At 44.7% G+C, this 27470-nt stretch overlaps 1 long non-coding RNA gene across 1 annotated transcript in view; it reads left to right on the top strand.

Moving 5' to 3' along the window:
* Positions 1-952: 952 nt before the first annotated feature.
* The window catches only part of LOC137368991 (uncharacterized), a 30546-nt gene continuing 4028 nt past the window's right edge, over positions 953-27470 (top strand). The window contains exons 1-2 of the long non-coding RNA XR_010974850.1: positions 953-1018; positions 19376-19503. This is a non-coding gene — a long non-coding RNA (uncharacterized lncRNA). The remainder of the gene's footprint in view (positions 1019-19375; positions 19504-27470) is intronic.

The following is a 27470-nucleotide window of genomic DNA, read 5'->3' as shown; positions in this document are numbered from 1 at the left end:
GGCTGCCTCAACATGGAGGCACCCTCGGACAGGTAATAAAAAATTAAAATTCAGGATGGCTGAGGGTGGTAGGCCATGTTGATGGGAAGGGAAACCTCTCCGAGCGGAATTGTTGTGGCCGCGGGAGTGGCCTTCCCTGCCCACAGCCCCCTCTGTGGGCCATGGAGCCTCAGGCTTCGATGGCCCTCCCCCCCGCCCACCCCAGGCTGTCGCAGGGAGGCCACCTCCATGAAGCTGATGACCTCCCCATGCAGTGGGGGGCAGCCTCACTGGCAGCAAGGTGTCTGCCTTCATGGAGCGGGCAACCAATCCGCCTTGCAGCCCGCTGTTGGGAAACTTCACGGGCGGTGGGAATGTGCTGGGAGCTGTTCCTATGCAGCACCCCACTATTTTCTTGGCACCCCAGCATCCATTCCTGCCACCCCGGGATGGGGGAGGGGGCGGTAAAATTCCCCCCTATAGAGTAAAGGCCTGCACAGGTCTGCAAAAAAAAAACCTCGACGCAAGCCCGACAGAACTGCATCCAACCTGAGCCCGAGTCCTTCCATTTTGTCCCGCGCCCGACCCGACCCGACCATCAGTTAACCTACCTTCTGTTTTTCACTTTGTTGCTGATCTGCACAAGCTTAAAATAATTGTAACAAAACCACCTTTCAAGTCCAAAAATTAAACTAACATTGGAGCCACTTACCTGTGATAGAGTGTGTCTGACCCAGCCTGACCCGAGCCCAAATGCTGGACCTGGAAGTGCATGTCATTGGGTCCTGTCGGGTTCAGGTTGGGTAGCAGGCCTTTACTATAGAGTCAGAATCAGTGTCAGAATTATACAGCACAGAAAGAGGCTATTGGTTTCATCATACTTAATAGAGGTGACCAATTAGTCTCACTTCCTTGCTCTTGCCCCATAGCCCTGCTAATATATCCTTTTCAAAAGTTTATCCGATTCCCCTTTGAAAGTTACAGTTGAATCTGCTTCCACTGCCCTTTCAGACTGTGCATTCCAGATCATAACAATTTGGTGAGTAAAAAAAATTCTTCCCATCTCCCTTCTGGTTCTTGACCTTAAATCTGTGTCCTCTGGTTGTCGCCCCTCCAGCCAGTGAAGAAGTGTTAACCTATTCTGCTCTTTCAGCTGCTGAATGCTCTGCTGTGCAATTACAGCATTTTCTGTTTTAATTTACATCAAATTTATTTGAGTTATTAGGGAAAAGATTTGCAGGGCAAAAGGCATGTCAATAAAGATATTGGTCCAAGTTTTTCCTTTGGGTCAGTTATTGGTGGTTGAGTTTTGGAATTAGTTTAAAACTCACCTACCTTCAGCCAGAAACAGACCTGGGTTATTTTAACTCCTAGGTCTCATTATAATCATTAAAGGCTTCCCATTTCAATTGGCTGACCCAACTGGAAGGTCACCCATTTACAAGGAGCACTTTCCATTGGGTTAGCCAGGGATCTATTTCTAGCGAGACTGTACCTCTTGAAATGAGTTTGCATGGCTTTGTGGCTTCTTTTGTTTCCAAGCTGTTGGCAGAAGGATCTTTTCTGAAATTAGCCCCAGGCAAGCTCCCAGATTCTCAGAGGTTTCCCTGTAGTTGCTCGTGGAAGAGATGAGGGCATGGACAGAACTGCTGTTCCCCAGCAGAGCCAGGAGGGTTGCCAAACATTCTGGCCATTAGGCATGGGGGAGATTTCAAAGGTTCTTAGCTGCAGGAGTATCATCATGTACCTGGGTACACTGCAAGAAGCACTTCAGTGATCTCACTGGAGTAGCAAAGGAAGAACAGCTCTTCATTTATCCCTCTTTCTAGGATAAATGTCAGCAGTCCTTCTTTTGCTCCCCCAGCATTCTTAATAATCAACGCACCAAGGCTCCTTCAACAGCATCTTCCAAACCCACAACCTCTACCACCTAGAAGGACAAGCATTGACAAGTAAATTAAATACATTTCTCCTGACCTTCTGAGCTTTGCCAGAGTCAAGGTTGGAGGTGCAGATTGAAACTTACTCCGGATGCAACCTTATGGATTTTCAGGCCAATGTGTCAATGCGGCTTTATGTAGCAGCGAAGTGGATAGCTCTTTCAAAGAGCCAGTACAATCAATATGGGCTGAGTGGCCTCCTTCTGTGATGGATGCCTCTATGATTCTATTTGAGTATTACCATTATCTAACCTTGAATGGCCCAGTTGTCCTGTTTGAATGCATTGCAAAATCTGTGCGTGCTTGAACCAAGACAATGGGCTGCCTGAGGGAACGTTTGCTGAGGGAATACTGGTGGCAGCAGTTTAAAAGGCTGAAACACCCATTCTCACCTGTCACAAAAGGAAGCAGTTTTTTTGAGTTGCCAAATTCCTGCACAATGGGTTCACAGCAGCTGTGCTTGCAGTTGGGGAGTCGGTGGCATAGTGGTAATGTCACTGGACTAGTAATCCAGAACCCAGGCTAATGCTCTGGGGAGAAAAACAAGAAATGCTTGAAATATTCAGCAGGTCTGGCAGCATCTGTGGAGAGAGAAGCAGAGTTAACATTTCAGGTCAGTGACCCTTCATCAGAACTGGCAAAGGTTAGAAATGTAATAGGTTTTAAGGACATAAAGTGGGGATGGGGCAAGAGATAACAAAAGGCAAGGAGCTGATAGGACAGAAGGTCATTGAGAATAACTGACCGGAAGGTCATGGAGCAAAGGCAAATGGTATATTAATGGTGTGCTGAAAGACAAAGCATTAGTGCAGAGAGGGTGTTAATTGACAGAAAAATGAACAGCCCTGGCCCAACGTACAAACATGAAAAAAACAGTGGGTAGACACATGGTAAAAAAATGAATGATGAAACAAACTAAAATAAAATAAACAAATAAAAAATAACTATAATGCTCTGAAATGATTGAACTCAATGTTCAGTCTGGCAGGCTGTAGCGTGCCTAATCGATAAATGAGATGCTGTTCCTCAAGCTTGCATTGATGTTCACTGGAACACTGCAGCAAGCCCAGGACAGAGATGTGAGCTTGAGAGCAGGGGGGAGTGTTGAAATGGCCAGCAATCGGAAGCTCGGAGTCATGTTTTCGGACTGAGTGGAGGTTGGTCTCCCCAGTGTAGAGAGATTGTGAGCAGCGAATACAGTATACTAAATTGAAAGAAGTACAAGTAAATCGCTGCTTCACCTGAAAGGAGTGTTTGGGGCCTTGGATGATGAGGAGAGAGGAGCTAAAAGAGCAGGTATTACACCTCCTGCAATTGCATGGGAAGGTGCCGTGGGAAGGGGACGAGGTATTGGGGGTAATGGAGGAATGGACCAGGGTGTTGCGGAAGGAACGATCCCTTCGGAATGCTGACAGGGGAGGGAAGGGAAAGATGCATTTGGTAGTGGCATCATGCTGGAGGTGAAGGAAATGGCAGAGGATAATCCTTTGGATGTGGAGGCTGGTGGAGTGGAAAGTGAGGACAAGGGGAACCCTGTTGCAGTTCTGGGAGGGAGGGAAAGGGATGAGGGTAAAGATGTGGAAAATGGGCTGGACACTGTTGAGGGCTTTGTCAACCACAATAGGGGGGAATCCTCAGTTGAGGAAAAAGGAAGACATATCAGAAGCACTGTCATGGAAGGTAGCATCATCAGAGCAGATGCATCGGAGACGGAGAAACTGGGAGAATGGAATGCAGTCCTTACAAGAGGTAGGGATGGAGATGGAGACAGAGAAGTCGAGGAAGGGAAGGGAAGGGAAGGGAATTGCTGGAGATGGACCATGTAAAGGTGAGAGAAGGGTAGAAATTGGAAGCAAAGTTGATAAAGTTTTCCAGTTCGGGGCAGGAGCAGGAAACAACACCAATACAGTCATCAATGTACTGGAAAAAGAGTTGGGTGAGGGGGCATGAGTAGGACAGGAACAAGGAATGTTCGACATATCCCACAAAAAGATAGGCATAACTAGGACCCATGCGGGTACCCATAGCAACACCTTTCACTTGAAGGAAGTGAGTGGAGTTGAAGGAGAAGTTGTTCAATGTGAGAACAAGTTCAGCCAGGCGGAGGAGGGTGGTGGTGGATGGGGATTGGTTGAGCCTCTGTTCAAGGAAGAAGCAGAGAGCCCTCAAACCGTCCTGGTGGGGGATGGAGGTGTAGAGAGATTGGACGACCATAGTGAAGAGGAGGAGGTTGGTGCCAGGAAACTGGAAATTGTCAAAATGACGTAGGGCATTAGAAGAGTCACGGATGTAGGTGGGAAGAGACTGGACCAGGAGAGAAAAGATAGAGTCAAGATAGGAAGAAATAGGGTCAGTGGGGCCGGAACAGGCTGAAACCTGGGGACATGGGTTCAAATTCCACCACCGCAGATGATGAAATTTGAATTCAATTAATAAGTCTAATGATGGCCATGAATTGTTGTAAAAACCCATCTGGTTCACTAATGTCCTTTAGGGAAGGAAATCTGCCATCCTTACCTGGTCTGGCCTACATGTGACTCCAGCTCAAGGCAATTGGTTGACTCTTAAATGCCCTCTGAAATGGCCTAGCAAGCCACACTGTTCAAGGGCAATTAGGGATGGCCAATAAATGTTGGCCTAGCCAGAGATGCCCACATGCCACAAACAAATAAAAAACGTTATGTTGGATAAAATTAGGGAAAGACATGACAAGGCAGGCAACAGATTGTGAATGTTGCCACTGGAGATCTGGATGCAAATATGTTAGAAGAAGGCAGACTTGAACAAAGTTTGCCAAGGTAAGGCTACATAACAACTTTCTGTGCCAAGTAACTGCCACACATGTGCAGACCACAAAGTGTTTCCTCACAATCTGTTACTCCTTTTCAGCAGATCCCTGCATGGTACTCAGATACCTTCATGGCCCTTTGAATCCTTCCTGTGATGCAACTTTTAACGGTCACACTGGAGTCCGAAAGAGCATTCACAGGGCAAATTTTTTCAACACCAACTAGCTGCATGATACATGTTCATTTACTGTCACACATGTTGCGTGTTCCTGCAAGTAAAGTTCTCACATCTCCAGCCCACTTCTTTGTTTACAGAACAAAATTACACACAAGAGAAGGAAACAGATCTGAACTGGAGGAGGATCCAGAAACTTTCACCCTTGACTCCCTTTCTTGGATATCATTGACTATGAGGGCATCGAGTGGGTGGAGTGGGGTGAAGCCAAGGCAACTCCAAGCTCTGGGTTAAGACCATGCTGTCCACGTGACACCCTCTCCCCTACTCACTCAGAAACTCACATACACGCATTCAGTTAAATACAAGCCCATCAAATGCAGTAATATTATAGTGCAAGTGCTGTCTTGTGGGCTGCATTATAGCCTATGTCTGCTTCTAGCTTGGAGGAACGCCCTGCTAGCTATAACGATGGCCCCTAGCAAAGCAGCCTGCACCATTCACACCTACCATGGCAAGCACCAGCAAAGGTGCTGGAGGATTTATGTACTGGAGGAGGTAGTACTGTGTGAGTGACTGTAGGGCCAGGAGAAGCAGCAACTGTTGGTGGCAGTGGGGGAGCAGGAATGCTGGAGTTGGAGGGGCAGCTTGATACTTTCCACAGCTGCAGTGCCTACAGATGCGGACCTCATAAAGTCAGCACATAAAAGAAGAATGCTGTTCGTGCAAATCATTGACAGGAGTCTGATAACTCTGTGCAAAATACACTGCAGTGTCTGGCTGGGAGTCTGGAGGAGACTTAAAATTAGAACTAGGCCTCTCAAGGGTGATATCAGGAAACACTTCTTCATTTACAGGATAGTGTAAATCTGGAATGAGGCTAGTTCAATTCAAAATGTTGAAACTGAGATTGATAGTTTCTGATGAAAGGTCATTTGCCTGCTGAGTATTTCCAGCATTTTCTGTTTTTATTTCATATTTCCAGCATTCACAGTATTTTGCTTTTCAAATAAAGACTTCCATTTATATAGGGCCTTTCATGACTGCAGGACATCCCAAAGCACTTTACAGCCTGTGAATTACTTTCGAAGTGTAGTGTTTCGACCAGGTAAAAAAGAGGTCTAGGGGTCCCTTTCAGCTTTCACCTGGTCTTACTGTAACAAGGTTTAATTTTAAACACACCGTGTTTTTAGCTCCCCCTTGGTAAATCCTTGTTCACCGCTTTCCAGTTATAAGACAAAGAAATCAGCACAAACAGGCTTTCTTCGGTTTAAAGAAAAAAAGTTGAAATTTATTAAACTTAAACTCTAATTCTGTTAACACTTACAGATACACGCCACGCCCCACGCTAGCATGCATACGCGATACACACATGCAAATAGAGACAGAAAAGAGCAGAAGAAAAATAAAGTGGAAAGGTTTGAGGCAACCTCTGAAGAGTTGTTATTACAGTTCTTCGAGCTCACTGTAGAGTCCTTGATTGTAGGTAGATCTTGCTTTTTGTGGGGGCCCAGTATTCTTCTTAAACCTTGTTCATTGTAGGAGACTTTTCTCTCCTAAGGTTCATGTGTCTTCAGTGGATTCAGAGGCTTGTGAGAAAGAGATGGGAGCAGACAGGCAGGAAAGGCTGTGGCGAGCCAGCTAAGAGAGCTCTTCTCAGTCCAGGAGTATTCTGCTTTCTGCCCAAACTGTTTGTACAAATTCAAAAAACTCAAGTTGCCCAGCAGGTTAGTCATGTGACTAGCTGGTTTGACCATGTCCGTTTGTGTGTTTGGCCATCTTAGCAGAAGATGGGAATGCGAGCTCCTCCATTCAACGTCTGGTGATCAAAAGTCCATTGTGGATTGAATGGAAATGTCTGCTTTGTCCTTCCAAACACTATCTGTTAATATGCAAATGTTTTCCAGCCACGGTTGATCTGTTTAACAAGTTTTCTTCACTCCACTAGCAGTTTAATATCTATGTTCATGACAAAATTAATGTGCCTCATTCTTGGCAGGTGAGGGCCTAGCATGACAGTCATCATTGCTGGAATGTAGGAATGTCAGCAGCCAGTTTGCACACAGCAAACTCCCACAAATAGCAATGTGATAATGACTAAATAATCTATTTTTTGTGATGTTGATTGAAGGATAAATATTGGCCAGGACACTGAGGATAACTCCCTTGCTCTTCTTCAAAATGATGTCATGGGATCTTTTATGTCCACCCAAGAGAACAGACAGGTTTAACCACTCACCTGAAAGGCAGCACTCCCTCACTACTACACCAGCAGCATCAGCCTAGATTTGTGGGTATAAGTTCTGTGTGAGACTTGAACCCACAACCTTCACACTCAAAGGCAAGAGCACGACCAACTGGGGCATGGCTGACATTGATGGGTTGATAGATTTCTGTTAGGCTTGGGTGTTAAGGGTTACGGAACCAAGGCAGAGCCATGATCTGATTAAATGGTAAAACAGCATTGGAGCTGAATGGCTTACTCCTGTTCCTATGACTAGACATAGACTGCAGCTGCAGTGTTGCCTACAGTGGAGTACATGCCACCATCTACAATAGCCCACAGTGACAATGGTCCTAAGCCCAGTCGGCACATCTTGAGTGCTCAGATTTCTTCTGTAGAGGTCATGGCCTCCAATATGCAAGAGGCAGTTATTCAGTTTCCTGAAGGATAGATGGAGAAAGATTTGAGTGGTTGGGTTTCACAGTTCTCATTGTTTCCCTTTATACTGCTTCCACTCAGGTCAGTGGCCATGCCCGTGGAGTGCCTGACAGCAAGGGCATCAATGGAGGATGCACAAATGAGACCGTCACATCTAGCCCACCCAGCCCCCTGCACAAATGACAGTCAATATGTTGGAAAGTGGGAACAACCAGTTGGGTTCCTTAAAAGGACAGCTCAGGTATATAGCTGAACTTGGATGCATATCCAGTGGACCAATTTTCCTAGTTGTATTGGTGACATAGGCTGGGTCAGGGTCTGAATCCTGAAAAATGGGGTCTGGTCCCCTTTTCCTCCATGAATTAGCTTTCTTTGTCTAGCTTATTTGTGCAGCATGTGGCAGGCGCTGATGATTTCGCAGTGTCTGGTGGGGCTGTACTTTAGGTTGCTTCCGGTCTATCTAGATATCTGGAGTGCTGCTTCAAGATGCCAGCAGTTAGACTGATCCTGGTGGCTTGATTGGCCTCCTTGTGTCTGTGCCATATCTCTGTTCATGGCTGCCATAATCAGCCAGGGCTGAAGAACGTTGCCTTGGTCTCCTACGAATCTCATTTCTCTCTATCTTCAAATAACCCTGGAATAGAAGAACACCTTAAAAGGAAACTACTGCAGGCAGAAATTGAGCGACAAGATAGAGGGCTGAATTTAGTGAGGCCATTTGGAGCAGGAATGGAGGCATGGGTGGCCGGAGAATAGTGTAAGATGTGCCCGCCATGAAATCCAATGTCGTGACGTCAGTTCCGGATTTAGTCGGCGGCGGGAAAGCACCAAAGTGGCATTGCCGCCCAGATGCGACAGGACTGCAATTCAAATGGTAGAACAGGTAGGTTTAATACATTTACATGCTACCACAGGATGAGTAATTGCATTCCATTACTGAAGGTATTTATGTGAGGGGTGACAGCCAGCATGATAAATACTTGCTGGTATTGTTTGGTCGGGTAGATCTGGATGGGATCCCAAAGTGTTCTGAACTCAGTGACCCATTAAAATTTATGCAACTTCCACAGAATACAGATGGCCTCTCCTGTTCAGTGTGTTGATCCACGTATGATTATCATAGACTACCCATCTTACCATCACCTGTGGATACACTACTTTAAAGAACAAGAAAGTCCCTTCCCCTTCCCCCATGAAAAATAACATCGAGCAATGATGTTAATAGCTCTATAACCCTCAAGCAAAGAATATTTTTTTAAAAGTTGCATGGGCATTGAGGGAGTCCCTTTAACAAAAACTAGCTCCTCCCCAGACATTTCCTTCCTTTTCAGAAGGAATGTCTGGATTGAAGTCCTTCCTTTTATTTGAATTGGTGCAAGATTAGGAGGAAAAAGCTCATTATACAAAGACAAAATTCTCCTTTGTCTTCAACAAACACTCAGCAGTTCACCCCAAATCACTTCTGTATCTTTAGGAAGTAGTGCAGAGAATAAAGCAAATACTTGTTACATACGCAGACAGATACTGCCAAAAGACAGTGCAACAAAGATGTGGAGAAACAATCTGATGAAAAAGCCAGAATTTAGGATTGAAATAAAAACAGGAAATGCTGGAAACACTCAGCAGGTCAGTCAGCATCTGTGGAGAGAGAAACAGGGTTAATGTTTCGCGTCATGAACTCTCATCAGAGCATCCAGCAGAGTTCTGTCTCTCTCACTTTCTCTCTTTCTCTCTCCACAAATGCTACTTGATCTGCTGAGTATTTCCAGCATTTTTGGTAATCTCAGATTTCCACTTTTGGAGTATTTCACTTTTACTGTTATGATTGAGGCTGGTAGATTCCTAAAACTAAAGTCATATCATTCAAACAAGCATCAAAGTTCACAGGAGTACCATTATCCTCGACTTCTAAAAGCTGAGTTGAACTGCTAAATTTTAAACTCGAATGTCTGCTGCACAAGAAGTTTGCTGTAGGCAGACGATTGATTTGGAGAACAAATGATGAAGTAACACAGTACTCAAACAGTCTGTGTGAAGTCTAGACAAGTGGAGCTGTCATTACATGAGGTGGGTATGAGAAGACGTGCAGTTTTTGTCACTTTATGCCATCGTGGCCATAGGACAGCATGGCAGGTCTTGCGAGTAGTCCACACAGTAACAAGCATGGCAGGAGGTGATGGACAGTCTTCATGTTGCGAGCACTGCCCAGAAGAACTGGGGCCGGATTTTCAAATGGAGTGGGGAACCCCTTGCCCAAATGAACTCCAGGCCTGACCCTGCACTTCAGTTGCATCACTCTCACGATGCTATATTTAAATGTAAATGCCCTAATTGGGCAGAAGTGAGCTGAGCATCTTCAGGAGGCGCCAGCAACAAAGGCAGCTGGCAGCCATGTTGGGGTCTGCCGCTGCCTTGCTGTAGAGAGCAGGCCTGCAGCGTCAATCAGGATGAAAGGGGCCACGCAGGAAAAATGAAGGTCTAGAGTTACTGCAAGAAGGTACGTTAAAAAACAGTTTTAAGACAATGACAAATAAACTTTATTTAGCCCTGCGGCGAACCCGACAGCTGTGCACTAATGTGCACCGGACTGTTTGGGTTCACCAAAATAAAGTTTAAACACTCCATTCTGCACCAGACAGGCTCCTTAGTGAGCTCGTTAAGCAGCTTGAGGGGCCATTAATTGGCAGCGAGCGGGTTTCCTGTTCCCTCCCCCGCCAGCCCTTTGTAAATTACAATCTGTCCCAGAGGCGTTGGGATCCTGAGACAAACTCCGGGACTGCAATTTTGAAATCGCACCCCCACTGGGTCCCAACCCTGTGGCTGTTTAAAAATCTGACCCCTGGGATCAGATACTGAAGAAGATGCACACCTTAAACTGCCAAGGTAAGCCTATCCAACAGCAACATTTACTATCAACATAGCCCATGTCTTCATACCACAAGATGTTGCCAGGCAACCTGTTACACATTTACTAACAGCTCATGCTATGCCGTCACACAATTTTAAAGTTCTTTCATTGCTGACTATGCAAGAAGGATATACTTGCCATAGAGGGAGTGCAACAGAGGTTCACCAGACTAATCCCAGGGATGGTGGGATTGTCTTATGAGGAGCAATTGCAGAAACTGGGCCTGTATTTGCTAGAGTTGTGAAGAATGAGAGGTGATCTCATTGAAACTTACAAAATTCTTACGGGGTTGATGTAGATAGGATGTTTCCCCTGGCTGGTGAGTCTAGAACCAGGGGACATAGGCTCAGAATAAGGGGTAGGCTATTTAAGACTGAGATGAGGAGGAATTTCTTCACTCAGAGGGTGGTAAATCTTTGGAATTCTCTTCCTCAGAGGGCTGTGGAAGCTCAATCACTGAGCATGTTCAAAAGAGAAATCGATAGCTTTCTGGAGACAAATAACATCAAGGGATATGGAGAAAGTGCGGGAAAGTGGCATTGAGGTAGATGATCAGCCATGATCTAATTGAATGGTAGAACAGGCTCGACAGGCTGAATGGCCTACTCCTGTTCATATGTTCCTATGCATACCCCTAGGGCACACATTATAACTGGAGCTTACAATTGGAAGCCTTGGCACACTCGTATTGCCAAAGGGCTCCACACATAAAATTCTCATAGCACAAACTAGCTGCAAGGCAGAGGGTCACTTAATGACATGCAGGGTGAACTGTATATATCTTTTATTTTGCATGCGCTTCTCCAAGGTCTGGGGGTGAATTTCCATGTGGATTCTCCCATTCATCGGCCTTAACGTCTGTAGAAGGGCCTCAGAAATCCTGGGAAAATAGTGTAAATGTTTAAAACCGTTATTCCAGGGTTTCCTCAAGTGTTTTGAAGTTAAGGCAGATGACCAGGGAACCCCCCCACCCTAACCAACAATGCCCCCACCTCCCATCATGGAAGTTCACTCTATTGCTTTGATTTCATGACTAAATGGTACACAGGGACAAATATGAACTAGAAAAGGGGTCAGAAATTACACATCCTTTAATACTTTGGAGGAGGCTTCTGGAAAACCTTGCCTATAAGAGCAAGAAGAAAGTAAGAGAACTTTAATACAGGCCACTCCCAAGCTATGGGTTATTACCATCTAGTTCTTGCCCCTGTCTCATGAACTCCCACCCGGGCATACAAATAACCAGACAAACATGCAGTATCTTGTAATGCGAAATTTGTTGGAACATCCTTGGAATCGTATTGTAACATTTGAAACTTTTCTATCATTGTCGGCCTGCAACAGGACCCTGAAGGAATTACCAGGGGCCCAGGTTCAACCAGCACTGTAAAGCACCCTGTGTCAACTCATTAGTATTTGTAGGCAATGACACAGCTACACTTTTCCTGGAGGGTGCCAATCTGAGGAGGTAGCATTAGTGAGTTACAGGGGTCAGGTGTGGAGGAGCAAGTAGTGATGGCAGAGGAGGAGCTGCAACCTACTGATTGCCATCAAGGACCCTTGTGCTTTGAGAAATGCAGCAATGCAACGAGATTGGGCAGCTGTGACAAACACCATGACCAACGTACCAGTTATATATGTTCGGCAGGACGTTGGCTAACACTGCAGATATGCTAGTCTGGAATGTCTGGAATAGTACAAAAGTAAAATACTGTGGTTGCTGGAAATCTGAAATAAAGGTCATTACCCTGAAGCGTTGGGCTGGTCTTCGGGATCCTGACATTAGGACCAAATAGGGGTCCTGAGCCCACTCCTGCCAGCAGCGAGACCGCTGGTCCTGTCTTCCTGGAGGCGGCCTCCTAATTGGCTGCCTATGCACTTGCCGTCCTATTAAAGACGGTGGGCAGGCTCTCAAAGCTGCAGACCCAATCAGTGGGCTGCCAGCTCTGGAGCCCCGGCAGCCCCACCAGGAGAGGTGGGCGCTCCTCAGGCAGGTCGCAGATCAAGAGGGCGCCTCAACATGGAGGTGCCCTTGGAGGCATTGATGAAATGAAAGAATGAAGAGGGATGAAGCCGGTAGGACCCTCGGAGTGGAGGGGAACCCCTCTGGAGGAATTGTTTGGACCGCAGGTGTGACCTTTCATGCCTGTAATCCCATCATTGGGACATGAAGCTTCCGGCTCCAAAGATCCCCTTCCCCTCAACCCTCAGCCCACCACAAAATGCTGACGAAGCTGCCAAATTGTCCCTAACTGGGGCCATATTCACCTTGATTGGCTACCCACCTCTGTGCTGTGGGCAGCTGAAACGGTTCCCTGCCTGCCCCGGGACACTTCCTGGGCGTTGGGAATGCGTCAGGGAGTCATCCTTATGCTGCCCCCCTCTATTTTCCCAGCCCACCCCGCCTCCAATCCCCCCTCCACAGGTCCAGTAAAATCCAGCCCATTAACTCCATTCCTTTCTCCACCCATTTTCTGTTTTTACCTGCAGATATAATTGTCTGTAGTCCAGCTCTGCGGTGCCTGCTGATTTCCACGATCTGCCTTCTTTCATCCAACACTTAAAGCGTGAAATACATCTGAGGGGTGCTTTCCATACAGTACCTGACCGCCCCCACAACCCCAGCCCACCCTCACTCCAGTAATGAGGTAACAGTGACTTGCTAATGGACATTGCACTTGGTGTAATTTCCAGCTAGAGGCTTGAAATAGTATAAACATTGAATTGCATTTGTTGCAATTTTTTAAAAGAAATGCACCAAACATAAACCGCAAAATAAGGACACCTGAAATAAAAATTGGGAAGCACTGAAGAATTGGTCTCTTTTCCAAGGGGGTCAATAGGCCCAGACCTAAAGTCTGCTGGGCCTGGAGCTGTTGGAGCACAGTGGAGCAGGGGAACAGGAGCCACAGTTTGCACCTGCCCACTGGTGGTCGGTGCGTGAGATGCAATCATGAAGCCTCACCTGGAATATTTAAATTGATGAACATTCCTCCAGCCCTACATAGTCCAGCAGGGTCAATGACAGAAGTTCCGGAATCCCGGCACTTATTCCCGCATCAGGCACTCACGCTTCTTTGGCCACAGTATAAATGCCAGAGATCAGAGAGAAAATGTAATCCATGACATTTACCAAATGTATTCACAATTACATTAATGTAATTACTGTAAATATAAGTGCATTGATGTGCCAGGTATTTTGGAATCCTCTGCAGCATTTCTGCGTTCAGTTACTGCATCCTTTGCCTCCATTGGTTAAACCACTGTGTTTACTCTTGGCTTTAAAAGTAATTTAACAATATTGAGATTGAGGCCTGATGTGTGTAACCTGATGAGGATCATCCAAGGGGTCACCAGCATCATATTTGACATCTGTCTCGGGCCTCTGTGACTCCTTCCTGCTCGACACAATTTCTCCTAATATCGCTCTGGTTCTGGATGTCCCAACAGTATCCTGTCACTTAAGCAGAAGGGTGAAGACCACCAAACACATCTTCCCCTCCCCTCCCCTGTCAGCATTCCGAAGGGATCATTCCCTCCACGACATCCTGGTCAACTCCTCCATCATTCCCAACATGTCAACCCTACACGGCACCTTCCCATGCAATCGCAGGAGGGTGTAACACCTCCTCTCTCCTCACCGTCCAAGGCCCCAAACACTCCTTCCGGGTGAAGCAGTGATTTACTTGTGCTTCTTTCAATTTAGTATACTGTATTCGCCGCTCTCAATGCTGTCGCCTCTACAATGGGGAGACCAAATGTAGATTGGGTGACTGCTTTGTGGAACACCTCCGCTCAGTCCGAAAGCATGACCCTGAGCTTCCGGTTGCTTGTCATTTTAAATCACCAGCCTGCTCCCATACCTGCATTTCTGTCCCTGGCTAGCTGCAGTATTCCAGTGAACATCAACGCAAGCTCAAGGAACAGCACCTCATCTTCAGCCTTCTAGACTCAACATTGAGTTCAACAATTTCAGAGCATGACTGCCTTTTTTATTTGATTTGATTTTTTAACCATGTGCCTGTCACAAACTTGTTTTTCAGGTTTTTGCTTTTGGGCAGAGCTGTTCATTATTCTGCTATCAACACTCTCTCTGGATTAATGCTTTATCTTTTAATACGACGATTAACACTTCCTTTGCCTTTGTTCCGTGACAGCTTTGTCATTTAATCTCTCCTGACGAGAAGTCTGCGAAAGATCTTGTCTTATTGTGTGTGAGTATAGTTCACATCCAGGTGTGATTATCTGTCACATTTCCCATGCAGATGGGGCTTAATTGGTTTTTGGTCTTAGTAGACACGGATGTAGATTGGAGTGCAAGAGATGCAAGGGTCATGTGTCTTGTCTTCCATTTTGTTGATGGCACATGTACCAGTCTCTTTATAAAATTGTTCCAATTTTTTTATAACTCTTCAGTTTGGTTCTGTATTTTCATCACTGCATTTCTCGTGAGCATGACAATACATAAACACTAAATAGTAAAATGAACTTGATCATGTGTTAAGTTCTTTTTTTTGTTTTTTCCCTCTCCTCCCCTGAAGGCAGTGACTGATACTGAGTTCAGGTTCCACAAGAACTGGCAGCAAATAGTTGAAGTGGAATTTGTTCGAAGGAGATGCAGACCTCTGGTGTTTCATAATTATTGACAGCAGCCTTTTAAAATCTTTGTCCTCAGGCTTTGTTAAAAGTTTTTTCCCACGAGTCATAACTACTCTCCCAGTTGCAAACATTATTCCTGGAGATTTGATCACATGACATTTGGGATGGAGAATCAGGAGGGTGAGAGACCAAACTCTTATGACCTGAAGTTGAGGAGAGGAAAGCAGCAAACACTGGACTAAAACAAGGAAGGCTACAAAAGGTTGAGCAATAACTGCAGTAGGACACGACCTCTCCTCTCCCCTCTCAGACAATAAGCCTCACCTACACCAGAGCACTGAATGTCTCTACTAGAGTTAGGGTATACTCTGCCATGCAGAGCAGCCTGGGTAGGGCACACTGCCATTCAGTGGTCAAAGCGTGTAACAAAAAAGAGATATTTGAGTTCGAGTTCACACTTGGGAATGAAGAGAAGTGCATTTTGAGGAAGGAGTCTGGGTAGAGTGCTGATATAGAAAGTAAAAGATTCCTGAAAATCCAGGACCTCAGCCACGACTTTAATACTCGTAAGAATTTGTTTGTATATTTGTTCTTAGGATGTGGGCATCGCTGGCTAGGCCAGCATTTATTGCCCATCCCTAATTGCGCTTGAGAAGGTGGTGGTGAGCTGCCTTCTTGAACTGCCGCAGTCCTTGGTGTGTAGGTACACCCACAGTGCTGTTAGGAAGAGAGTTCCAGCAACAGTGAAGGAACAGTGATATAATTCTAAGTCAGGATGGTGTGTGGCTTGGAGGGGAACTTGGAGGTGGTGGTGTTCCCATGCATCTGCTGCCTTTGTCCTTCTAGGTGGTAGAGCTCATGGGTTTGGAAGGTGCTGTCGAAGGTGGGTTGGTAAGTTGATGGATTGATCTTGTAGATGGTACACACTGCTGCCACTGTGCGTTAGTGATGGAGGGAGTGAATGTTTAAGGTGGTGGATGGGGTGCCAATCAAGCGGCTGCTTTGTCCTCGATGGTGTTAAGCTTCTTGAGTGTTGTTGGAGCTGCACCCATCCAGGCAGGTGGAGAGTATTCCATCACAGTCCTGATTTGTGCCCTGTAGATGGTGGACAGGCTTTGGGGAGTCAGAGGTTGAGTTACTCACTGCAAAATTCCTGGACTCTAACCTGCTCTCCTGCTCTTGTAGCCACAGTATTTACATGCCTGGTCCAGTTAAGTTTCTGATCAATGGTAACCCCCAGGATGTTGATGGTGGGAGATACAGCAATGGTAATGCAATTGAACGTCAAGGGGAGATGGTTAGATTCTCTCTTATTGGAGAAGGTCATTGCCATGATTGTTCTTATGATTGTTCTTAACACTGAAATAGTGATTTGTTCTGTTGTATTTGGATAGAAACTGAAAATTTGTATTTCTAATAACGAACATGAAATTTTGGGCTCATTTCTTTTTGTGTGTTGCTAACTTGATAACCTGATTGAGGTGCAATGTTGATTGACGTGAGGTGACAATCAATAGGGAGCGTGAAAAGAAGCTTGAGCAAAGATGGTCCTCCAACAAATCACACTGTACTGAGGATGGGACTTCACGAGTAAGGGTTGGAAACACCAGTATCTTTTATTGTGCATGCTCAGTTTGGTAGGAAGTCTGCAGGTGCAATCGACAGGAGCCAAGCTCTGCTTTTAACCCAGGTTGCTATCATTAGTGCCCTGGAGACTCATCTTCCATTCCAAGCGACTCCTGGACAATCTGGGAGGATAGAGAGGCTTGAACGAATCGTAAGTTACTGCCTTGGATGGCCTTGCTGAGGCGACGGGAAAAATTGTTGGTGCCCCTCCATAAAGATGGCATGGGTGCCCATCAGCCCCATTTATATGAGAGTCAAAGAAGAAGGTAGGAAATTTAAAATCCTTGAGGGGTTCAAGCTAGTGCCCTGACCCCACAGGTGAGGTCCAGATCCACCAGATAATAGGCCTGAAATCCTGGCCTCATTCAATGTACCAGCCTACTGCCCTTCCATAAGGCCAAAGTGACGAAAGTCCCAGCCATGTATTAATTTCTCAGCTCTTTGGTTTTGGAACATGTACAGGTATCTCAAGCAAATTGAAACTCAGCACAACTGCAGATTCATGACTTGGGCGAGAACCAGCAGAATCTGGGTTCCAATTGTGTGCCCAAGAGATCTTTTAGAATTAATTACTTCAATTATAGTAATCATCACTCCTGTTATACGATGCTTTTGTGGTACATTTCGCCTGGTTTTAAATTGCTCTGTGTTATATAAATGGAAATGTTTAAGTGTGCCAACAATCAAAGCAGTTTAATTCTTTCAGGACTAAATGTCCTTGGCCCCTTTTTAGAATATTGCATAATTCTGTTTTCAGTCTTGCAAAGCTTCCGGGCTCTCTCCTCTTGTTAATTTTTTCTGTTAGAATATATTAGAATATATTATATATTATATATTAGAAGCTGGTAGATTGGAACTCAGGTTGAAGAAGGCAGCAAAGTAATCTGCAAGCAGGATGTGTCACCAGATTTAGGACAAGCCTCTGCTTTGCACTGTCAAATGAGTCAGAAGATTAGGAGGTCAAGCCCCACTCCAGGACTTGAGCGTGTATATCTAGACTAACCCTTCAGTGCAATACTGAGGGAGTGCTACACTGTCAGAGGTGCCATCTGTCAGAGGAGTTGTTAAATGAAGCCCCCATCTGCCTTTTTAGGTGGACATAAAAGCTCCCACGGCACTTTTTCAAAGGTAAGAAGGGAGTTCTCCCAGTGTCCTGGCCAACATTCATCCCTCAATCAACAGTACCAGAGCAGATTCACTGCCTATTTATAAACTACTGTTTATGGCATCTTGCTGTGCACAAATTGGCTGCCAGATTTGTCTACCAAAACAATGCTTCAAAAAGAATGCATTGGCCGTGAAACACTTTATGACATCCCAAGGACATTAAACAAACTACATAAATGTAAATTCTTTCTTTGCTGACTGAACATTATCACACATGAGTGGCTATTCTTCATGTGTGAGCCAGGCAATGTGTGTCAGTGAGATAATCCTCCATGTCGGGGGCACCAAAGCTGAGCCTGATATTACAATCACCCAGTATCGACCCAAACATTTACCAGTGGAGGTCACTGGATCGAAATCAGGAATGGCAACCAAGTTTCATTTCCTGTTCTATAGCTTGGGCTGTTAATACCATTAGTAGCATCTCCACCCGTGTCGCAGCTGGGATCTGCTAATTCAATGTGGACAAGGGGCAGTACCTGATGGCCTCTTGGCCTGTGTGCCTCAGATCCACACTGACTGGTGCATTTACCCATGGAGCTATCTTGGGGGGCATCTTCCCTTTCTAAACCTCTTCTATTTTTATGTGAGCTGCTATTAATTGGAGAAAAACTGTGGTCTCTTATATTGCTCCAACATCAGTGACAATCACACAACTTGCCATAGATCCACAAGATTCACTGATAACCCATACTGGTCTTCTGAGAAGGGCAAATATCCCCAGCTAGTGACTATAGTTGTTCAGAATTCTTAGAATGGCCTCCTGCTATATAATACTTGAAGGAAAAGATGATCGCATCACATTCCTGAAAGACTAATCTGAGTCCCAAAGCATCCTAACCCATTAGTCAATTATATAGTGACTCCTCATATTTTATACGGGCTATAGATAGTGTGACCTGTGAAACCAGAGCATCTCCTGTAGGAGGGACACTGTCATTATTGCTATAATCTGTCAGCTGACGGATGATTCTCAGAATTCTGTGTCCTTGGTTACAGTCATGCTGAATATTTATGGTTTAGTGGGTTCAAACAAAGTTCACACTTAAATGCTGTCCTAGTAAAGAACTGGGACGCGGGGAGATGATGAGATAGGCTATGTGATTGCCAGCAGGTATTTAGCCCTAGTGTCTTTGTGTCTCATCGATGAGTGTGGCAGCAGTCTGTCAGTCTCACATTGCAGACATGTGCTTATCATTTACAATACAGCATAACACGCAAGATATTACAATATACAATCATAGCACGAGAGAATTTTTGGCGAATTTTCCTTCCCTACTTTTCAGCTGTTCTATTGGTGGAACACAGTGTCTGCTGAAGTAAAACTGTCTCTAAACTTGCTTGTGCTCTTTAAAAAAAAAACTGTAAATCCTTTTCCGTTACAGCTAGAGTGCAAGTGTGACCCTGGGTAAAAACAAAAAAGAGGTATTTTTGTAATCTTGTCAAACTGAGCTGCTTTTGCTACAGTGTATATTTTAATTGTGCAGCTCTGGTAAATGTTTTCTTTGTCCTTTGTGCTTATTTTGTTAGAGTGCCAACAAGGCCTCATGCTCGACTAGCCTCATGGGCAAATGGATTACTGTTATCTAAATATACAGTATTAATAAATAACATCATATGGAAGAAAATTCTGACAGCTCCAACTCAGATCTGTAAAGGTAAGCACACTGCTCAGCCACTGGCTCCTGATAACAGAATGTGCGGCACAAACACCAAAGTGGCAGTTTGTTAGGAAGCATCCTAACAGGCCATTGGAGACAGCTGGAAGAAGTGAACAGGAAGCGATATGCACTTCCATGAGTTAGAGCCAGTCGGCTGCTGCTGCTTTCTAAATAAATGGGTTATCGTATGAAAAATTTCTTTTTTTTTCAGTGTGGTCCTCATGGGAGCCTCTGAAGCCTGATTCTTTTCCTGTTAATTCTTTTGAGTTCAGAAAGAACGAACTAGAGTGGTAGTAATGATCGTTACAAGAACTTCCCCTTTTGAAAAGTTAATTGAGATATTTATTTGTTTATATTTTTGATAACTTTTCCAAGTGAATTTTGTCTCTGAATTTCAAAATGTGAAAAGGGTTTCTCAGCACCTAATTGAAACCAGGATCATACAGTGTAAGAATGGGCCACTAATGGTGAACCCGAACCTGGTTTGAAGCAGATTCAAGGTGATTGTCAGAATCCTCTGCTTAAACTTCCAATAGAAATGATTCATTTGGTAATATCAAAAAGAATGGAGCATAAAGTGACAAGATTCCTTGTATTTTAATTACATAGAATTGTATAGTTTATATCACCGAAACAGACCATTCAGCCCAGCTGGTTAATGCCAGTATTTATACTCCTGACAAGCCTCATCCCACCTCTCGTCATTTAACCCTATCAGCATATCCTTCTATTCCTTTCTCCCAAATGTGTTTAACTAACTTTCTCTTAAATGTAACTATGCTACTCATCTCATTTGTTGTTTCTGGTAGCAAACTCCACATTCTCACCACACTTTGGGTAAAGATGTTTCTCCTGAATATAAAAATATAAAATATCGCTCACATTTATAGTCCCCGGTTTTGCGCTGCATCTATGTAGAGAATTATGCTATATATTATGCCCTTATCCTTGCTGCTACTTATACATAAACACACCAGTGCTTCAGTTATGCTCCACTAACTTGTATGGCCCTGCCTGCATTACTAGCCATGATGTGAGTAGGAAGCTGCAGTTACACAACTTACTTGCTCTGTGTAAAGTGTGCGAGTGAAAAGGTCCGAACGCAATCAAACAATCATCACTGTCCAAATGCCAGTGTGATTTTAAAACAAATTGGTGACTTTTTGTCAGAGCTAAATCCATTATGTCACCACAGACTAACAGAAAACAAAAGAATGCAGTGGAGGTAAAGGTGGTGTTAGCCAGTGCTAGTGGATGCCCCTTTAATAGAGCAAAAGCATACTACTGGAAATTTGGAATAAAAATATAAAATGGCATGTCAGGCAGCATCTGTGCTGAGAGAAACAGTTAGTGTTTCAGGTCAATGATCCTCCAGCAGAAATGGAAGAGGTTAGATATTGAACATCTTGGAGATTTAAGGATTAATAATCAAACTTCCTTGTGTTTTGGAACAACAGGCTTTCCAATATAAACACAACTACTGCAGAGTGCCACAGAGAAAGCATGGCTTACCTTCCGCTTTTAATACCTAAGTATTAACTACAAGAAATGCTTGTGCAAGGAAATAAATGATGACATCAAACGTGCGTGATTAATGTATAACTTTAGTGGTTAGTGTAATAAACATAGACAGAGGGATCCATTAACCATTGTGTAGAAAATAAGGGTTAATAAACCTACTTCTCAAAGGGTTCACAAAAAGTTAGGTCAGGAAGTTTTGTTTGAAAGGAGTACCTTTGAGGTAAACAGCTAAACTGCTTTTGTAAATAGAATGTTTTCAAAGGATTCGGGAACAGATACATCATGACATTTTATCCATTATATGTACTTTTGATGTAGGCAAAATAAGATGAATAAAGGAGCACGGCTTTCAATAGTTATTTGAAGGGCTCGCAAGTTACAGAAACCAAAAGGCAATTCTCAGTTAGGCCGATCACCTGCACTGCATATGAATCAATCTTTTCCATATACGCCACCATCAAGTGTCTCTTGCTTACTCAAAGTGTGTTGTTGTGAACCATAGAAGGAAAGAGGTTGACTAACAGTTGATCCTTTAGAAATTATGCATTTAACAGCAGCTCCATTCCCTGGCTCCCCTTTATCCTTCTCCCTGGCACCAGTCTGAGACTAAACCAGTCTGTTTGCAATCTTGGCGGCATATTTGACCACGAGATGAACTTCCGACCACATTTGCGCCATCACTAAGACCGCCTATTTCCACCTTTTTAACATCACCCAACTTCGCCTTTGTCTCAGCTGAACTACTGCTGAAACCCTCATTCATGCCTTTGTTACCTCTAGACTTGATTATTCGAACACACTCCTGGCTGGTCTCCAACATTCTACTCTCCATAAACTTGAGGTCGTCCAAAATTCTGCTATCCTGTTCACCTATTACCCCTGTGCTTGCTGACCTACATTGGCTCCCAGTCAAGCAATGTCTTGATTTTAAAATTCTTATCCTTGTTTTCAAATCCCTCCATGGCCTCAGCCCTCCCTATCCCTGTAATCTCCTCCAGTCCACAACCCTGCGAGATATCTGCACTCATCTAATTCTGGCCTCTTGTGCATCCCTCATTTTAATTGCTCCACCATTGGTGGCTGCACCTTCAGTTACCGAGGCCCTAAGCTTTGGAATTCCCTCCCTATACCTCTCTGCCTCTCTACCTCACTTTCCTCCTTTATGACACACCTTAAAACCTACCACTTTGACCAAGCTTTTGGTCCTCTGACCTAACATCTCCTCTTGTGTCTCGGTGTCATACTTTGTTTTATAATGCTCCTGTGAAGCACCTTGAGACGTTTTATTACATTAAAGGCACTATACAAATATAAGTTGTTGTTGTTTAATTTTAACTACAAGTACAGTTGTTGGGATAGCCTTGCCCCTATTACTATGCTCCATTACTTTCTCTCTTTTCAGTGAAGAAGGAAAACACTCACTGTAAATGCCTGTACCCAGGCAAGCTGTAAAGAAAGAAAAACATAGAGAGAGAGGCAGAGAAGACAAATAGAGAAGAAAGATGAGGAAAGGAGGATAAGAAAGAGGAAAATTATATTATAGTAACGTTAATTTCCTATCACCTGTGACAGATACTGCTTTCTTTTGAGTCACCTGTCTATATTGGTGTGGCTGTGAAATGTTGATAGCTTTGATTTTTGTCTTCTTCGAAGTTAGGAATGTTAGCACTGGTTAACAGGCACCTCAAGGGAGGTCTACAACAAAATGGAAGACCTACATTGCTGAATGGCCTCCTCCAAATAAAGCCAAACTTAATTGTAAGCCCTGGTTCATTCTTTCCAATACCTGATCAGTGAGTCGGATCTTTTCTCTGTCATCTGTTTTCTTTAAACCAAAGCCCACACATTTGTAAGGACAGCTTTTAACAGGAGCTGGCGTCCATTAACCTGACCCAGTGACCTCAACAATCTCCCAGCAGGCTATGCACTTGGCTTGCTGTTGAAATGCCAAAGTTAGCTGACATCATCTACTGGGACAAGATCAGTTTGGAACCTTCAGGTGCAGATAGCACATGACAGTAGCATTTGGCAAATTTTTATGCTTCCTATTATAACTTTTTATTTGTTATTTTGTTTGTTCTCAGGATGTGAGCAATGCCACATGTATTGTCCATCTCTAGATGTCTTCTCCTTGAACCATTGCAGCACTTGTGGTGATGCTGCTTCTGTAATGGTGTTAGCTAAGGAATTCTGAGTCCTGGACAGATTCTTCAGGAGGCTGCAACACCATTGAAGGTGTGTGGACAGCCTGCTCTTGTATTTCTGCACTTACACGAGTCCTGGATCTGAATGCCCACTGGTCAGAGGGAGGACGCACCTGATGATATTAGTTAGATCCTGCAGACCCTGAGAGATGATGTCCAGAGGTTCTCAGGAGCTGGCTACCCTCTTTCTTTGTACATGGTGCCCCAAAGCATGAAGGTCAATGGTCAAAGCATCCATGTAGGATGCACTAACTGGAGGCCTCTCTGTCTGTGAAGCTGGACCCCAGGTATCTTAGTCTATAGGCTTAGGAGCATGGGGCTGATATCTGCAGAGTCTTCACTCCTCACTGTCAGATCAACACTTTCACTTCTGACTTGCTTTGACACCAGCAGAGTAATGATTGGAAGAGTGCCACACAGATAGAGAGCCTGCAAGAAAAGATCAGAGGAGCTAATAGTTCACCTTGGCTGCTCTGGTGAGGTTGTTAAATTTCTTCCTGCACTGAAAAGGAATCCTGGTAGTCAAGGAAGTGTCACTCAACCTCACAGCCACCTTCCTCCACAAAGTTAGTATCAAATGTTTGGAAGGTCTCCAGTTCTCGACCTGAAACAGCCCCTCCCACCTACTCCGTACTTTTGTGAGGGGACTATCCAAGGTCCTTGAAACTTGTTGCTTGTTCCTTCGATCTGGCTCTCTTCTTTATCTCTAAGGTTGCTTGTTTTCTCTGGTGCTGCCATCGCCCCTTTAAGCAGCAGCAGGTTGCATGTCTGGCAACAATTCATGGCTCCTTTGGGACCTAACCCGTACTTCAACCAGTGTATTCTAACCCCAATCTCTGGCATATCATTGCTGATTGGATTTACACAACGTGCACACCTCTCACTATACTAATTACTAATATGCTAATTATATGACCCTACAACTGACAGCTGGATCAGTGTCAGGATGTCATGGTGGGCCAAAGCCTGGCGCCACCTCTTTTTTGATGAAAAACAGCACTGTCAGAATGATGAGTCCAATCTAAAAAAAATTTAAATTGCAGCTATATGAAAGAAAATGAGTGTGTCTTTTGGAAGCTTCAGGATTATTTTGGTATTTAAAGATTAGGCAGATAACCCAAAGTACAGAGTATACAAATAGCTTTTATTGTGGGCTGCAGCAGTAACGTAACATGGGGTCATGTGAGATATGTGGAGCTCTCGGTGTGGTTAAAAAAGGCAATATATCAGCTGATAGTTAACATGTGTGCTGGAAATAGCAAAGGCGGTCATTAATCACCAGGGACATCAAAGTGCACACACCATTGCACGATGGGTTTGGAAGTTACAGCTTAAGTATCGACTGAGAAAAATAAAGTTGAAAAGATCTAATTATTAATCTAGGAAGATCTGAAACCGTGGCCATTCCACATTCGTGTCAAATTGCCAACATGCCTAAACTTGCGTAAAGTTGGTTCTGCTCCAGAGGTGCTTGAGGTAATACAAAGGGCAAGAAGCATGTAGCTCCTTCCATGCTTACTTTTATTCCTTTCATTCCAGTCCTTTAGGCCATAGGTTTTGTGTTTCTGAGTTGAGGTGCACCTGTGGCACCGCCTGTCTCGAAACCAGCTCTGCCACACACTTAGTGTAACAAGTGGGAACTGTACCCATAATTATATGAAATGGATTTAATTAAAGGCCTCTTTCTCAGAAGATAACACATAGAGAGCTGTAAAAATGTTACTTAAAAATTCAAGCATGCTAAATTGAGATGGGACAGGTGGTCTCATGCCCGCGTGTTACTTCACACTTGCCCTTTTTACTAGCACCCTCACCTGTGAGTCAGAAGATCATGGATTCAAGCCCCATTCCAGAGACTTGAGGACATAATCTAGGCTGACACATCAGTACAGTACTGAGAGAGTTCAGAGATGTGGAGATGCCAGGAGTTAAACTAGTTAACCCCCACCAATGGACATGGGAATCCCGTTCATTGCATTGAAGGCAGTATGTTCAATTTGTGTTGCTTGCTGTTTTAAGTGCTATGCACATTGTTTGTTGGCTGCACACATCAACAGAGGGCCCAATTGCACTAACTAAAAGCAGTTTGCACCTCTTAAAGGGGAGGTACATTGTGGCTGAAATAAGTCCTGGGAGTCCTTTGTGAACTGAATCTGTGCGAGGAATGATTGAAGAATGGCTGAACATGCGAGACAGCATGCACCAAGTTTTTCTAATAATGCATTAGAGGTCTTGGTTCAAGATGTGGAGATACATCCTCTCTCTGCTGAGCGGCAGGAGACCCTCAAGACATATGCTTAGGAGGCAGTGGGAAAAATATCAGCGCAGGTCAATGCCTGGAGTGTTGCTCCAAGAAGATGGATACAGTGCAGGAAGAGGTTTAACGATCTGACATGAATTGTCAAGGGGAGTGAGTTCAGTCTTCAAATCCTCAAACCAATTGTACCACTACCCACATCCACTGCTCAATTCACTATACCTCCATCAGCCAACTATCAACAAACTCTATCAATCAGCAGTGGCAGCTATTCAACCATGACAGCTACATCACCCAATCATATTTCAGGACACTCACTGGCACACTTCCCTCTTTCTTGTAAGAGGAGGTGGTGCATAACAACAGACAGCAAGAATGAACTTGAGGGGACAAACACTGCATGTTTAAACCCACATAGAGGAGACAGTACTGACCATCATGGGAAGAGGACTCACTGAGAGCTTGCCCACTGACAGGACTGGAGAGATCGATGATGAGGGTATCTGGATACTTAATCCTCCTTCTCTCTTCCCACTTCTCCCTCATCCCCCTATCTCTTCTGACTCACTAGCTGCAGATAGAGCCACAACCTTCCCCATCCCACAGCCCATCCCTTGTTCCTTTTTTATTTCAGATATCTAAGAACTGGAACCTTCCCAGTCAGAGGAGGAAGAGGAAGAAGACAGTGAAGATGAAGATACACTGTCATGATCTTGCAGTCACAGACAGCAGCTCAGAGATTTTGTGTATTTTAGACAATATGATAGAGGAGAGATCGGCAGGTGGTAAGACACTGGCACAAATGTGCAGGAGCCAGGGTAGGAGGGAAGGATATGGCAGGTCCCACTTTGCCTAGGGTGAGGTCACACATTAGTTTTGCTGCAGAGGAGTCAGATGGCCCAGATTACAGAATAAGGCTGATGGGTCTACATAACCAAATTCTTGGTGCACTGGAAAGCCTGCCAGAAAGCCTACACACAATGTCAAGGAGCATGGAGGAGTCCAACAGCAACTTGGCACAGGGTCTTGTGCAGAGCTGGCAGCCCAACCTTTCTATCATGGTGGTCACCTCCATCAGCACAATATGGAACCCAGCAAGATGCAGCATCTGATCGCCGATGTCACAGCTTGCATTGCAGCACAGACAGCTTCCATTAAAGGTCTAAGTGCTACTTTGCAAGCTCAGACTTCTGTCTTGCAAGTTCAGAATATGGATACCACAACCGAAAGGGGTTTCAGGATGTCATTGCAATCAATCGAGCTGTTCTCCAACAGATCAGCAGAATTGCTAAGATGCCGTCCCCAGAGAGTGTTGGCTCCATCAAAAATGAGCCTAATGTCCTCTCTCAGGAGGACAGAATTCCTGCTCCCAACCCTTTCGATACACCAGTTGCCTGTCAGCCTGCCAGTCCAGACTGCTGCAGCCCAGGCCAAGATGGTTCAGACTAAGCTGAGCCCTCCAAGCCTAGCGTTACTCGAGGTCGAATTGCAAAATTGCCCAGGTATGTCCTGTACACAAAAAGCAGGACAAATCCAATCCAGCCAATCACCACGCCATCAGTCTACTCTCGATCATCAGTGAATTGATGGAAGATATCGTTGACAGTGCTATCAAGCGGCACTTGCTTAGCAATAACCTGCTCAGTGACGTGCAGTTTGGGTTCCGCCTGGGCCACTCAGCTCCTGACCTCATTACAGCCTTCAAACGTGAACAAAAGAGCTGAACTCAAGAGGTGAAGTGAGAGTTACTGATTTGACCAAGTATGGCATCAAGGAACCCTAGCAAAACTGGAGTCAATGGGAATCAGGGGAAAAACTCTCCACTGGTTGGATTCATACCTAGTGCAAAGGAAGGTGGTTGTGGTTGTTGGAGGTCAATCATCTCAGCTCTGGGACATCACTGCAGGAGTTCCTCAGGGTAGTGTCCCAGGCCCAACCATCTTCAGCTGCTTCATCAATGACCTTCCTTCAATCATAAGGTC

Source organism: Heterodontus francisci, chromosome 4, assembly GCF_036365525.1.
Source record: "Heterodontus francisci isolate sHetFra1 chromosome 4, sHetFra1.hap1, whole genome shotgun sequence".
NCBI classification, from domain to species: domain Eukaryota; kingdom Metazoa; phylum Chordata; class Chondrichthyes; order Heterodontiformes; family Heterodontidae; genus Heterodontus; species Heterodontus francisci.
Note: the sequence above shows the minus strand (reverse complement) of the source record. Positions and strands in the feature narration are given on the sequence as shown.